Here is a 15111-nt window from a genome sequence, read left to right as displayed (position 1 = left end):
TATATGGGGCCGTACAAAGACCTGGACCTGCATAGACAATTTTCTGTCGTAAACTATTAGGAACTTCAAATACGAAATTTGAAACAATTTCGGTGAATAATTTGTCTACAAACATCGAAATACCAAATTTCAATCCATCTGAGAAGACCTAGGCAGCTGCTCCCAAACATACCCACCATGAGCTGCCGAGTCGGAACAACCTAATATTAAAAATTGCCGTATCCAAACGATTACACTACGAGTCCCCCAATCCTTCTCCGAAGGCCTGGACGTTAACATCCCAACCACATACAGCGTAATGTGATTATGAACAACTCCTCTGTCCGACGACCATTTATTGAGGTTCCCAAGTACCTTCAAATCGTCACCATGACGAACGCCGACGTCGCTCAGAGCACCAACCTCGTTATTCCTGATAACATTTAACCCGGCGACAACCGACGACCATAACTTCCCGATTACCGACCATAACGTATATGCTATCGATCTTCCACACTAGTCAACATCTGACGACAATCTACATGTTCCCGATTACCTTCAAATCGTCACTATCCCCAACTCCAGCATCACTCCTAACACAAATATCGTAATACCTGATCTTCATCACCTTTCAGCGTCCGACGATCATCTATGAGTACCCGAGCTTTGAATCGACGTAGTTCCCAGCGAGTCCGCGTCGTCATCGGAGTATAGAACTTGGCGCCACATGTTGCTGTTCCGGATTATGCATATATTTTACACCCTCCATATGGAGGTTATATTAAGTTTGTCATTCCGTTTGTAACACCTCGAAATATACATTGTAGACCCCATATAGTATGTATATTCTTGATCAGCGTAAAATTATATGTCGATTTAGCGATGTCTGTCCGTCTGTGGAAATCACTGTAGCTTCCGAACTAAATGAAGTAGGTTGATAAAATTTTACTCAAATGTATGTTATGCAGGACTTTTGGTATTGAAAAAGGCCCATGTAGGTCCACGTTTTGGTATAGCCCCCATATAAAGGTACCTCCCGATATTCGGTATTTTAATGATTTTAAGGACATTTTTCACAGAACTCTTTCAAATTTGCTATTTGAATTTCGTAATGAATACTATAGGCTGAGACAAAAAATTGTCTGTGCAGGTCCAAGTTTCGTATAGCCCCCATTTAACGTTACCTCCCGATATTCCGTATTTTGATGATTTCAGCGGAATTATTCTCCGGAATTGTTTCAAATTTGGTATTTGAAGATCGTAATGGATACTACATCCTAAGGCAGAAAATGAGTCATGTAAGTACACGTCTTCGTATAGCCCCCATATAATGATACTTCCTGATCCGAACTTACAACTTTTTTACTTGTTTTTTTTTTTCTTAAGAACATTTCATTGTAATGCCGGTGGTCTTTGTTGTGACCTACACAATATCAAGAGTACTAAAACTTATGATCTCCGCCGGCCCTGGTTTTGGGTATCAGGTAGTCAGTCCACCCAAACTATAACCTTTCTTATTTGTTTATCTATAAACAGCAGTTGTGTTTCAACTTCCATTTATTTTCTCAAAATTAATTTCTTTCGCACAGTTGCAAAGTTTTTCGTCAAAACTTTTTTCATTTAATTAATTTGTTAATAACTTGGCTAATTTCTAACTAATCCGCTGTTTTCCCTCCCTAAATACCACCTTTAGCTTGGCTTAATTTTAGTTTCATCAACAAAAAGATTTTGTTACTCTGGCATTTCACAAATTGCTGGGAGAGAAAAAGATTTACTCTGAACAAATAAAAACGAAAAACGTTTCATAAGGTCAGTCGGTGAGTCAGTCAGTTAGTCCATCTAAACAAATTGTTTTGGTTTTTCTAACTCTGCGTCAATTCTCCGAAGAACACTTCAAATTGAAATATTGTTCTACCTCAAAGAGGAAACAACTATTTGTGTTTTTTTTTTTTTTTTTTTTTGGAAAAAAATAAAAGCCATACGCAAATTTCCGGAAACCCAAAAAAATAGAAGTAAGAATATGTGTGTATGTACACAAAGCTTGTCACATAGTCAAAAACACAAACTGGACTCAACAACTGACTGGGTGGCTGGCTAGGTGCCTCGGACTGTCAATAGCTATCTTTGGTTGAATGCAATAATGTTTGCCGTCAATATTTACCTTATACTTAAAACACACACACTCGCACATACTCAGTGTAACGTAACGTTCCTCTTTTTTGTTTACTTCGTTTTCGTGTGGTATGAGTAAATGTGTGCATGTGTTGATGCTACGTGTTCGGAATTGCTGACAGTTTCCATGTCAACGTGAGCGGAATACCTATAAATTTTCGCTATACCACAAACACACACACACGCACTCAAATGCACAGCAATCTACATACACCACACATGTGACATTATTTACTACTTTTATTTCCTAGTATACCCAAACTAAACGAATGTTGAGCAACCAGACCCCTCTCCCTCCCTGCCACTTCACATGTACCACGCATTCTTGTCGCCCATGTGCAAACATGGCAAAATAAAAACATAAGCTTTCATGATAGCGACGATGATGTTGCCGATGATGATGATGAGGAGGATGATCAGCACTTGTGTACCGAAATTTATTGGAACAAATCAATGTTGTTGGTTTTGTCCTTTTTTTTTTTTTTGTTTCCGGTTTTATTGGGTCTTTCCATTTAAGTGTTACACATGGCTGCCAATATTCCTGGGGTAGTATGCTCGTACAATGGGAGATAAGGTCCTAATTATAATTCTTTTGGTAGTTTTGCACGCAGTGAGAGTTATGGTTTCAAACTCACAACGAGATCTCATTTTGTCATCTCTGTGTGTCATTCTTGTAAAATATGAGTGGGTCTCTTAAATTGAGGGATTTTTTTTTTTACCTCAGTGTTGAAAGTGAATTTTCATAGAAATGGATTACAGGATGGTGTCCTGGCTTTCATATAACTCAATAAATCCTTGGCAAGGACTTAGAGAATATTCCTTTCTTTCTTCACCCTTCATTTGGTTCAGTTGATGTAATTCTCATTAGGCTCTGCTGATTATCCAGGCTCTCAACACAAGCGTTCATAAAGTCTTGAGTCAAACCTCCCTGTGCCCGAAGGCAACCGCGTGGTTACACAAACGGCAAGTGCATTATGAGTATGGATAACAGCACTGAGTAGAGATCCAATAACAAAAATTTATGTCGAATCAAACCCGAAAATTCAACGAAAAACATGCTTTTCTTACTAGCTTAAGAAGCAAGCATTAACCAATCACAAGTTGTAGCTAAAGAAGCAGAAAAAACCCTAGCAATCAACGACAAAACCCCACAATCTACTACAGCAGTAACTGTAACAGCGGTGTCAAACTCTCTCAAATACAAGAGCACATTCTTCAATAAGGATATCTGAGAAACAAGCCCTTGAAAAATGCCTCAAAATAAACCAAAAAAATAAAGTATCTGAATTGAAAGAGCTTCTAGCCATAATTTCAGTCTATAGAAGGTATTGGAAAACAGCTGGCAAGGGAAGGCATGTGAGCAAGTCCCAAGGAATCGAGCAAGTGTTCTCTCTATCTCTCTCTCTCTGTCTAAGACACATAAAATGTCCCATCACAAGAAAAGAGCATTCAGTAACTATGAAACGAAACATGAGAAGAAGCACGGCCGGTCTGAACTTTGCATACCCTCCACCATTTGGAACGAATTAAGCAATATTCAAAAAAAAAAAAAAATAAAATAAAATAAAATCCGGTAAAAATTCTGTTAAAATCTTAAAAATATCGAATGTAGCCTATATATTAGGATCCATACGACGACGTGGACCTGCATAGGCAACTTTTGTCATAAGCCATTACAAAATTCAAATGCGAAACTTGAAACAAAAAAATCGGTGAATAATGTAGCGAAAATCCTCAAAATATCGAATACCGGGAGGCACCGTTATATGAGGGCTATACGAAGAGGTGGACCTGCATAGACAATTTTCTGCTGTAGGCTATAGTATCTCTTACGCACTTCAAATACAACATTTGAAGCAATTCCGGTGAATAATGTCGCTAAAATCATCAAAATACCGAATATTGGAAGGTGCCGTTGTATGAGGGCTATACGAAGACGTGGGCGTGCATAGAAAAATGTCTGTCATAAGCTGCAGTATCTATCACGAACTTAAAATACCAAATTTGACACAATTCCGGTGAATAACGTCGTTAAAATCAACAAAGAACCGAATATCCGGAGGCACCATTATATAGGGGCTATACGAAGACGTGGACCTGAATAGACAATTTTCTGTCCTAGACTGTAACATCCATTTCGAACATCAAATACCAAATAAATCATCAAAATACTGAATACAGGGAGGTATTGTTATATGAGGGCTATACGAAGATGTCTCTACAATCATCAAAATACCCAATATCGGGACGTACCGTATATGGAGGCTTACGAATATGTGGATCTACAGGGCTCATTTTCTGTCTTGGGCTGTAGTATCCATTAAGAACTTCAAATACCAAATGTTAAACAATTCCGGAGAAGAATGTCGCTAAATTCATCAAAATACCGAATACCGGGAGGTACTGTTACATGAGGGCTATACGAAGACGTGAACCTGCACTGACAATTTTCTGTCTTATGCCGTAATATTCATTACGAACTTCAAATGCCAAATTTGAAAAAATTCCGGTAGATAATGTTGCCAAAATCATCAAAATACCGAATATAGGGAGGTACCGTTATATGGGGGCTATACCAAAACGTGGACCTACATGGCCCATTTTCAATACCAAAAGTCCTGCAGATATAATATACATTTGAGTAACATTTTATGAGCCTACTTCATTTTGTTCCAAAGCTACAGTGATTTCCACAGACGGACAGACGGGCCGACATCAACAAATCGACATAGAATTTTGTGCTGATCAAGAATGTATATACTTTGTGGGGCCATGACAAACTTAATATACCCTCCATACTATGGTGGAGGGTATAATCAAATCCCAAAAGCCGCCGAAGAAACTGCTTTTCTCAAGAACCAAGCGTACACCAGCAAAACCTCTGGTAGTAGCTATAGAGGCAGAAGAAACCGTATCAATCAATAGCAAACCCCCACAATCTACTACACCATCAGCTTTCACAGCGGTGTCAAATTTCCCATATCAAGAGTTCATACTCCAAATAAGGACATCTGAGAAACAAGCCTTTGAAAAACGCCGCAAAATACACCAAAAAATGCGAAAAGCAATTGCTAAGCATCTAAATATTATCAGAGAGTTTCAGAACAGAGTATCTGAATTGGGAGAGTTTCCAGACGTAATTGGATATGTGAGCTATCCCAGAAGAGCCCGATGTAACAAATTCAGAAAAAAAATCACACAAAAATAAAGCTGCAGAAATCCCCCCAAAATATTACTCCAATAAGAAGGCAGACAGATTGTAGGACTATGTAGGAAACCGTTGGGAAGAAAAGGAAGAAAAAAACATTCGAACCTCTCCGATGTAGTAATAATTAGGCAAGGCGTGAGTGAGCTACCGTAATTTGCACAAAACCATTAGACAGAATGGAAAACCTGAAGAAACAGAAGTAGCTATACGATCAATTACCATAAACAAACAAGTAAAGATAGTCTTAAAGTCGGGCGGGTCCGACTTTATGATACCCTACACCACTTTGCTAACTTAGTAGAGCTGCGCATAACAATTAAAAGTTTTTATGGGAAAATTCCATGATACACGCAATGATTATAATTTAAAGTTCAAAGGACTAAATATGCCGAAGCATTTGTATCTTTTAAATTCGGACTTGTATTACCCATTCGATGCACAATTAATTGAAATCGGATAAAAATATATATGGGAGCTATATCCAAATCTGAACCGATCTTGATAAAATTTGGCAAATATATTTCTGATCTGTATTTGATATATTTCCCTGAATATCGTTGTTACGGAGTGCATATTACGGCTGCGGTGGACAAAAATAACAAATCGGATGAACAGTATATATGGGAGCTATAGCTATATCTGAACCGATCTTCACCAAATTTGGCATACTACAATTCAATTCGGTCGTATGCGCCAAATTCCACCATTTGGGCAAGTATTAGTCGTTTGGTGTACAATAAAAGGTAAATCGGACGAAGTTATAAATGGGAGATACATCCAAATCCGAACCGATCTCTATAAAATTTAGAAGAGGTATTTTTGGGCTGTATTTGATATATTTCCCCCAATATTGTTGTTACAGAGTGCAATTACGGCTACGGAGGACTAAAATAACAAATCGGATGAACAATATATATGGGAGCTATAACTATATCTAAACCGATTTCAATAAAATTTGGCATACCTATTTTCAGGCCTAATTTGGTTATATGTGCAAAATTCCATACTTTTCGGGCTGAAAAGTGTAATTGGTGCACAATAAAAAGCAAATTGGAAGAAGATATATATGGGAGCTATTTCTAAATTTTTACCGATTATCTCCAATTTCAATAGGGTTCGTCCTTGGGCCAAGCAAATGATACGAGCAAAATTTCATCTCAATTGGATAATAAATGCGACCTGCATTTTGTTCACAAGAATACATGGACAGACGAACGGACAGACAGACTGACATGCATAAATCAACTCAGGAAGTGATTCTATGGAGATCCTCAAAAGTAACTATGGGTCTATCTCGCTTCCTTCTTCATATTACAAACAAATGTACAAAGACGTAATACCCTTACCACTATGTGGTGTAGGGTATAAAAATTGGATCTCCAGTAAAGTTTCCAAGAGAACCATTAGCCAAAAACTCTGCGTTGTGGTAGTGTGTTTGACTTCTATTCTTGCACCAGTCTATCAAAAAACAGGCTTGACATGTAAATCCTTCCGCAAAATTTTCAACGAATCAGTTATTGATGGTCTTCGTTAACACTGTCCAATATAGCTGCTAAATAAAATAATCTCCAGTTCGCATTCTAGGTAGGCGTGTTGGTGAATTTGATGTCCAGCAATAATAATCGGTGCGAAATTTAGTCATCTCATCCATACATATCTCATCCCTACACCAACTATGACCCTCATGTCAAAATTTCATGGTCGTGTACATTTCACATTTCCAATGTAACTGGGCAATGAAGCGAAAGATGACACAAAATATTCGGCTAAGCCACTAAAATCTCGTTACAAACCACATTAATGTATTTGTATTGAGGTTTTATGTGTGGTCTGTATTCCAACAACAACAAAAAAACCAAACCGCCACGCACATAAATCCCCCTCAACCACAATCCTTGGGTGATCGATTCCTAAACACGAAATCCATTACAAATAAAACAGTTAATCATTTTTCCCTTCCCCTAATCTGTTAAGAGAAAAAATTAGTTTTGTCGAATGGTGGCGAACCGACACCGAACATTCAATAAGCCGTTGGAACTTTCATGGTCAGAAATAAAAATAGTTGAATAGCCATTCAGCCAGGCAGCCAGACCCCCATCGCATTGTAACCCTTCAAAGCTGAACCTTATTATAGCGGACTGAACTGAACAGAAATTTCAACGAATAAATGAAAATAACTTTCCGCTACAGAAAACACACAAAGAGGTCCTCATGGGAAAATTGCCTTTGCCAAAATTTAATGTGGCTTTTATTGTTGCGGTTCAGTTCGGACCACTTTGACACGCATCACTTCATAAACTGAAGTAGATTTGAAAAGTTTGTTTTGTTCTCTGGCCCACCCCAAATGTTTGTCTGTTTGCTTGTTTATTAAGTTGTTGATTTGCAGAAGAGAGAGAGTGTGTGTGTGTGAGCGTATAAGTGTAAGTGAGAGAGAGAGAGAGTGATGGAGCATTGCATTGTTTGTTGTTTGGCATGGATGTTTTCAGCAAATATTGACTGTGGTTAAACACAGTTTGTACTAACAGCAACAACATTTATTTTATGCTGCCGACAGAAGCCAGATGTGTAAACGCATACCCACACTCACTCACCCACTCACACACAGACACATACATAGATCATATCTTAACATTATTTACGTACATACATAAATTATTGTGGCAAAATTTTGCAACAACAACAGAAAAGTTGTTATTGTCTTCACCTGAATAAAACCACAAACTATTTTTTCTGCAGATCTTTGCCACAATGAAAGAGTACTTAAAAAAAAGTTTGTAACGAAGTGTGTAAGTATGCATGTGTATATGAATGGTGATACATCCTGTATATTGTAAACAGTGCGATATTAGGTGTGTAAAATATCTTTCAAATGAAGGTATAATAAAATTACCTGATGGACTAATATGGACAATGTTTTGAAAACGGTTGTAGAACCCATTATGAAAAACAAGTACCAAATCCGATAGAAAATGTGACTTAAATCGTAAAATTACCTAATATTTTCCGGTCGCATTATATTGGGGCTATAGGAAAATGTAGACTTATATAGACAACTAGCTTAACCCGGTGAAATTTTATATACGAATATTTTTTTTGGTTTAAACAAGTAAAAAGTTGTAAGTTCGGCCGGGCCGAACTTTCAATACCCTCCACCATTTGTAACGTATTTGGCAATTCTCAAAAACAATTAAATACGTTAAAAATCCTGTTAAAATCTTAAAAATACCGAATGTAGCTGTCATATTAGGATCTATACGACGACATGGACCTACATAGGTAACATTTGTCATAAGCCATTACAATATTCAAATGCGAAACTTAACAAAAATCGGTAATAATGTAGATAAAATCATAAAAATAGCGAATATCGGGAGGTACCGTTATATGGGGGCTATACGAAGACGTAGACCTGCACAGAAAATTTTCTGTCTTAGACTGTAGCATCTGTTTCGAACATCAAATACCAAATTTGAGACAATTCCGGTGAATAATGTCGCTACAATCAAAAATTTACCGAATATCGGGAGGTACCGTTATATGGGGGCTATACGAAGACGTGGACCTGCACAGATAATTTTCTGTCTCAGGCTGTAGTGTCCACTACGAACTTCAAATACCAAATTTGAAACAATTCTGGTGAATAATCTCGCTAAAATCATCAAAATACCGAATATAGGGAGGTACCGTTATATGGCGGCTATACCAAAACGTGAACCTATATGACCCATTTTCAATACCAAAAGTCCTGCAGACATAACATACATTTGACTAAAATTTTATCAATCTACTTCAATTCGTTTGGAAGCTAGAGTGATTTCCACAGACGGACAGACGGTCGGACGTCGCTAAATTGACATAGAATTTTATACTGATCAAGAATATATATACTTTGTGCGGTCTAAAATGTGTATGTCGAGGTGTTACAAACGGAATCTCAAGCTTAATATACCCTCCATACTATGGTGGAGGGTATAAAAATATTAAACGAATTCTAAAATTAAAAAAAAAAAAAACTTAATTATTGTAAAACTTTAATACGCAAACAAACAAATAGCTCTGTCGACCAACGCGATAAAAAGCCAGGAACAGTTGACCATGAGAATTTTTATTTCTGTTGCTATTAGAGGTAGCATCAAACTTTCCCGTAATAATCGTATCCTCAATTAAATTGTTGTCCAGATTATTACTGTTAGCCTAAAACCATTGCAAAAGCGTTGTGGGTCAATGGTCCTTAATAAAATCATAACCCAATCGGAACCGATTTCAATAAAATTTGACAAAATGTACTTTTACACCAAAATCCGTCACACCTTCCATATTTCATTGAAATTGGAGGTGTTGCATCAAATATGTAAAATCGGCGGAGTATATATGTATGGGAGCTGCCAAATCTTATGTATGGAAGCAATATCTAAATCTGAAACGATTTGAATATAATTTGACAAATTTATTTTCAGATCAAAATCATGTCGCACATTCCGAATTTCATTGGAATAGATCATACATATCGTGTCCGATGCATCAAATAAACGAAATCGGTCGAAAATATTTATGGGAGCCATATCAAAATCTGAACCGATTTCAATATTAATTTTCAAATTTATTTTTGTTTCAAATTCCGTTACGCATTACAAATTTGGAGACTGTATCTGTACATATAAAATCTAAATTTTTGGGAGGTACCTTCGATTCTGATGCTATATCTCCAGTTCCAAGTAGAATTTCAAAAAATATATAGCCTATGTTAATTTCAGGCAATGTTGTAGTATACTTGGAAATTTTCAGGAAAATCTGTGCGGGGGTTTTCGGGTCCATAAATTACAAACATACAAACATTTTCCTCTTTTATACACATACATAGATTTTCACAACAGACATTGTGTTAGGAAAAATTGTAGAACCGTCGGCCACATGGCAAGGGTTTTGGCTGGTACAGCCAAAACGAGCCTCATGGAAAAGCCGGTTTTAGACCTTAACAGTACGTTTACATATAAGGGGTTAACCCACTGGATTTGGATTAAACTTGTCATATCCATTACTTATACTTCAAATAAAGTAGGTTAACCCTACAAAAAGCTCTAACATAAACATAGCATAAGTCTCTTTGGACCGAATCCGCTACAAAACATTTGGAGTCGATCTAGGGGTGTCCGTCTGGCTGGCTGATGCGCACTATATTTCTCGAAAGGAGTATACGATTCTGTCTAAAGTTGGTACATCATAATATTATTGGCAGACTTAGATCGAGCTTAAATATGGGCAACATCGGTCCACTCCTTCTGGTACCTCCCCCAAAAAAGGTCAAAAGAAAACAAATTACCTTATAAATAATGAATGGTTCAACCAAAACTTTTTAAATCCCAATAATTTTGTAAACGCTTGGTCAGGCGCGAAAATAGACAATATCGGCCCACTCCATCAAGTACCTCCCCTAAAAAGGGTCAAAATTTCAAATAATTATAACTCCTATAATATATAATATAAGAGTTCGATTTTTTAAAAATTTTACACATCTTAATATTTTTATAAACACAAGATCTAGTGTGAAGATGGGATATATCGACCCACTCCTTCTGGTACCTCCCCACAAAGGGTCGCATTTTTTAATAATTATAAATCTCAAAAAATGCGAAATAAGTATCCGATTCTCATCAAATTTCACACATCCCAATACTTTTATTAATTCAAGATCTAGTGTGAAGATGGGATATATCGGTTTATTCCTTCTGGTACCTCCCCCTCTGCAAGTCAAACATTTGAATAACCATGTAGCTCGTGAAATGCCAATTGAGCTTCCGATTACTTTCAAACTCGGCACATTTTAATATATCTGTTAGCACGAAATCTGTTGGAAAGATGATATAAGCCGGCTCACTCCCTCTGACACCTCCCCAACTACAGGTAAAAATTTACAATAACCCAAACTCCCATAAAATGCGAAATAAGCATCCGATTGATACTAAGCTTCATACATTCCAATATTTCTACTAACACTGGCTCTGGTGTGAGGATGATAAATATTGCCGCATCCCTTCTGGTACCTCCCCAACAACGGGTCATTATTGCCTGTATTTATCTCACTATTGTCAAAACTATCAGTTTTTATATATCTCATAACTTGCGGACACGTCCGCGATTCATTTCAAACTTGGTATATCTAAATGTCTCTCTTAACCAGGGTTCGATAGGAATAGGGTGTATATGGGTCCACTCCCTCTGGTATCTTCCCCACAAAAGTTGAACGTTTTAATTACCATTTATTCGCATAAAATTGAAAATAAATCTTCGATTTTATTTAAATATTGCACATACCAATTAGTATTTAGTCAGTATTAGATTAAGTGGAATATTTCGGTCCACAACTCACGCTTATTTCAAAATCTTCTAAAAATTATCACATATCTCATAAAATGTAAAGAAATTAGTCGATAAAGCCCAAATCTGATAAGTAGTAATATTTATATCAGATTTGGGTCAAATACGACATGGACAATATTGGCTCACTTCTTTGGAACTTCCACCAATAAAGGGTCAACAATTCGAATAATCATACCCCAAAGCTGGAGGTATACATATGTCGGCAAACCCGACTGATACTATTTAACTTGTTATACCATCCACCATAGTATATAGTGTATTTTAAGTTTGTCATTCCGTTTGTAACACCTCGAAGTATACATTTTAGACCCCTCAAAGTATATATATATATTCTTGATCAGCATAAAAATCAATGTCGATTTAGCGATGTCTATCCGTCTGTCCCCCTGTGAAAATCACTCTAGCTTCCGAACGCAATGAAGTAGGCTGATAAAATTTTACTCAAATGTATATTATGTCAGCAGCCACGTTTTGGTGTAGCCCCCATATAACGGTATCTCCAGTATATTCGGTATTTTGATGATTTCTGCGACAATATTCATCGGAATTGTTTCAAATTTGGTATTTGAAGTTTGAAATGAATACTACAGCCTATGATAGAAAATTGTCTGTGCAGGTCTACGTCTTCGTATAGTCCTCATATAACGGTACCTCCCGATATGCGGTATTTTGATGATTTTAGCGATACTTTTCAAAGGAATTGTTTCAAATTTGGTATTTGAAATTTGTAATGGATACTGCAGCCTAAGATAGAAAATTGTCTGTGCAGGTCCAGGTTTTCGTATAGACCCCATGTAACGGTACCTCCCGATATTCGGTATTTTGATGGTTTTACCTACATTTTCACCGATTTTTTTTGTTAAGTTTCGCATTTGAATATTGTAATGGCTTATGACAAAAGTTCCAGGTCCATGTCGTCGTATAGACCCTAATGTAACAGCTACATTCGGTATTTTTAAGATTTTAACAGAATTTTTAAACGAATTTTATTGTTTTTGAGAATTGCCAAATTCGTTCCAAATGGTGGAGGGTATTCAAAGTTCGGCCCGGCCAAACTTACAGCTTTTTTACTTTTGTTATCAATACGAAAAAAACTTTCAGTAATTCTACCACAAAGCAGAATCACCCACTGTGCCACATAGTACACTACTTATTACGAGTGAATGGATGCGAATACAAACAAACATATTGCATTAACTTTGTATACTTAGCAATCTTAACAAAATAGATGCTCTGTGTAATCGTATAACAAGAGAAATGTATGGGTGGAGTGTGTTTGTGTATGTGTGTACGAATATCAAGCGATACGAGCGTGTTTTGTAAACGAATAAATTTAATTAAATTATCAGTAGTTTGTATAAATTCATACAAAAGAGGCGAAATCGCACCTTGATAAATGTTTGCAGTAGTGGTTGGATGGTTGGTTGGTTTCAGCTTTTGATATGTATCTGCACGGCATTAAAAGTGTGAGCTTACACACACACACACACACACGTACACAACATACCTGGATGGGTGAATTGTATTTAAAAGTCAGTCGGTATGTGCGTATGCTAGTCTCTGCAACTATCAATTACCAACATACTCGTACATTCACCGAGTGTATGTGTTACTTCATAGATGACTGTTATCAGTGACGTATATATAGACATACATACATACTTAGTAATAATGTGCATGTCTGTATGTGAGTACGTACATCATTCATTCTTATCCTTTTTAATTAAGTTTCTTTTGTTTCGTTTTGTTTATTGTCGGTACTTTTTTGTTTACTTGTTTATTATTGTATTTCAGTTGTTTATTTATTGTATTTGTTATAATGATTTAATACCTTGGCTTAAGTACAAGCAGATACGACCACAAATTAAGTAACCGAAAATAAGATTCTGTAGAGTTATTTATGTGGCCCACAGAAAATCAATTATGAATATTTATTTCAGGTTAAACGGTCGTCTATTTATCTGTAATTGTAAACAGTTAAAAAAAATTATACAGGGTGAGATAAAAACACCGCAAAAAAATAAACGCCAAAATGTTTACATTTTTTTAAATTTTATTGAATGAAAGCAAACAATGTCGGAAATAGCATCAAATTTTTGTATAAGTTTAGATTTGTTCGAATTGGTCACCTTCAACTCAAATTATGGCCTTCAAACGACCAATGAAACCATCACACCCTTTCCGAATGTTGCTCTGCGGTTTTTTGGCCCATTCCCGGCGATGCGCTTGCTTTAGGTGATCGAAACTTTGGTATTTTTTAGTGCCAACCTTGCATGCCAAAATACTCCAGACACAATAGTCCAGCGGATTGGTATCCGGAGATTTTGGTGGCCATTGGGCGCAGGAAATGAAGCGAGGAACCTCATTTTGTAACCATTCTTGGGTGGCAAGTGTGATGGTGCTGAGACCTGTTGGACTCTACGGCCAAAATGTTTGCGTGCCGAAGGCTTTAATACACCCTTCAGAATATTTTCGGAATTTATTCTCATGATGTCGATTAATACGAGCGGAGAGGGTCCATCGGCTGTTATGGCGGCCCACACCATCACCGTGGCCGGCGCTTGAGTTCTGGTGGCCAACCGTAGGTGCACATTTTCAGCTGATTTCTTTGGCAAGTAAACACGATCATTTTGTTTGTTTACTAACTGCTGGACAACGAATGTTTTCTCATCGGAGACGGAGAAAACTAAATTCGGCAGTTCACCACTTTCGGCCAAGCGAAGCAACTCTTTAGCTCTTTTGAGTCTATTTATACCCTACACCACAAGGTCAGGTCAGGGTATTATGTCTTTGTGTATTTGTTTGTAACAGGCAAAAGGAAACGAGATAGACCCATAGTTCCTTTTTGATGATCTGCATAGAATCACATTCTGAGTCGATTTATGTATGTCCGTCCGTCTGTCCATGTATTTTTGCAAACAAAATACAGTTCGCATTTATTGCTCGATCCAGATGGAATTTTGCACAAATCATTTGCTTGGCCCAAGGACGAACCCTATTGAAATTGGAGATAATCGGTAAAAATTTAGATATAACTTCCATATATATATTCGTCCGATTTGCCTTTTATCGTGCACCAAACGTGTAATATCGACCCGAATAGTATGGAATTTTGCATATACAAACAAATTAGGCCTGAAATATAAATAAGTATGCCAAATTTGATCGAAATCGGTAAATATATAGCTATAGCTCGCATATATATTGTTCATCCGATTTGTTATTTTTGTCCTCCGCAGCCGTAATAAGCACTCTGATACAACGATATTCAGGGAAATATATCAAATACAGCTCAGAAATACCTTTGCTAAATTTTATCGAAATCAGTTCAGATTTGAATATAGCTCCCATATATAACTTCGTCCGATTTACGT

The 15111-nt window shown here is 36.9% G+C and overlaps 1 pseudogene; it reads left to right on the top strand.

Annotated features, from left to right (window-relative positions):
- LOC131801056 (uncharacterized) overlaps nucleotides 1-15111 on the top strand; it is a 162895-nt pseudogene that overhangs the window by 10228 nt on the left and 137556 nt on the right.

The sequence above is a fragment of the Musca domestica genome, unplaced genomic scaffold (genome assembly GCF_030504385.1).
Source record: "Musca domestica strain aabys unplaced genomic scaffold, Musca_domestica.polishedcontigs.V.1.1 14, whole genome shotgun sequence".
NCBI lineage: Eukaryota > Metazoa > Arthropoda > Insecta > Diptera > Muscidae > Musca > Musca domestica.
The sequence above is the reverse complement of the archived record's forward strand: the minus strand, read 5'-3'. Positions and strand labels throughout refer to the sequence as shown.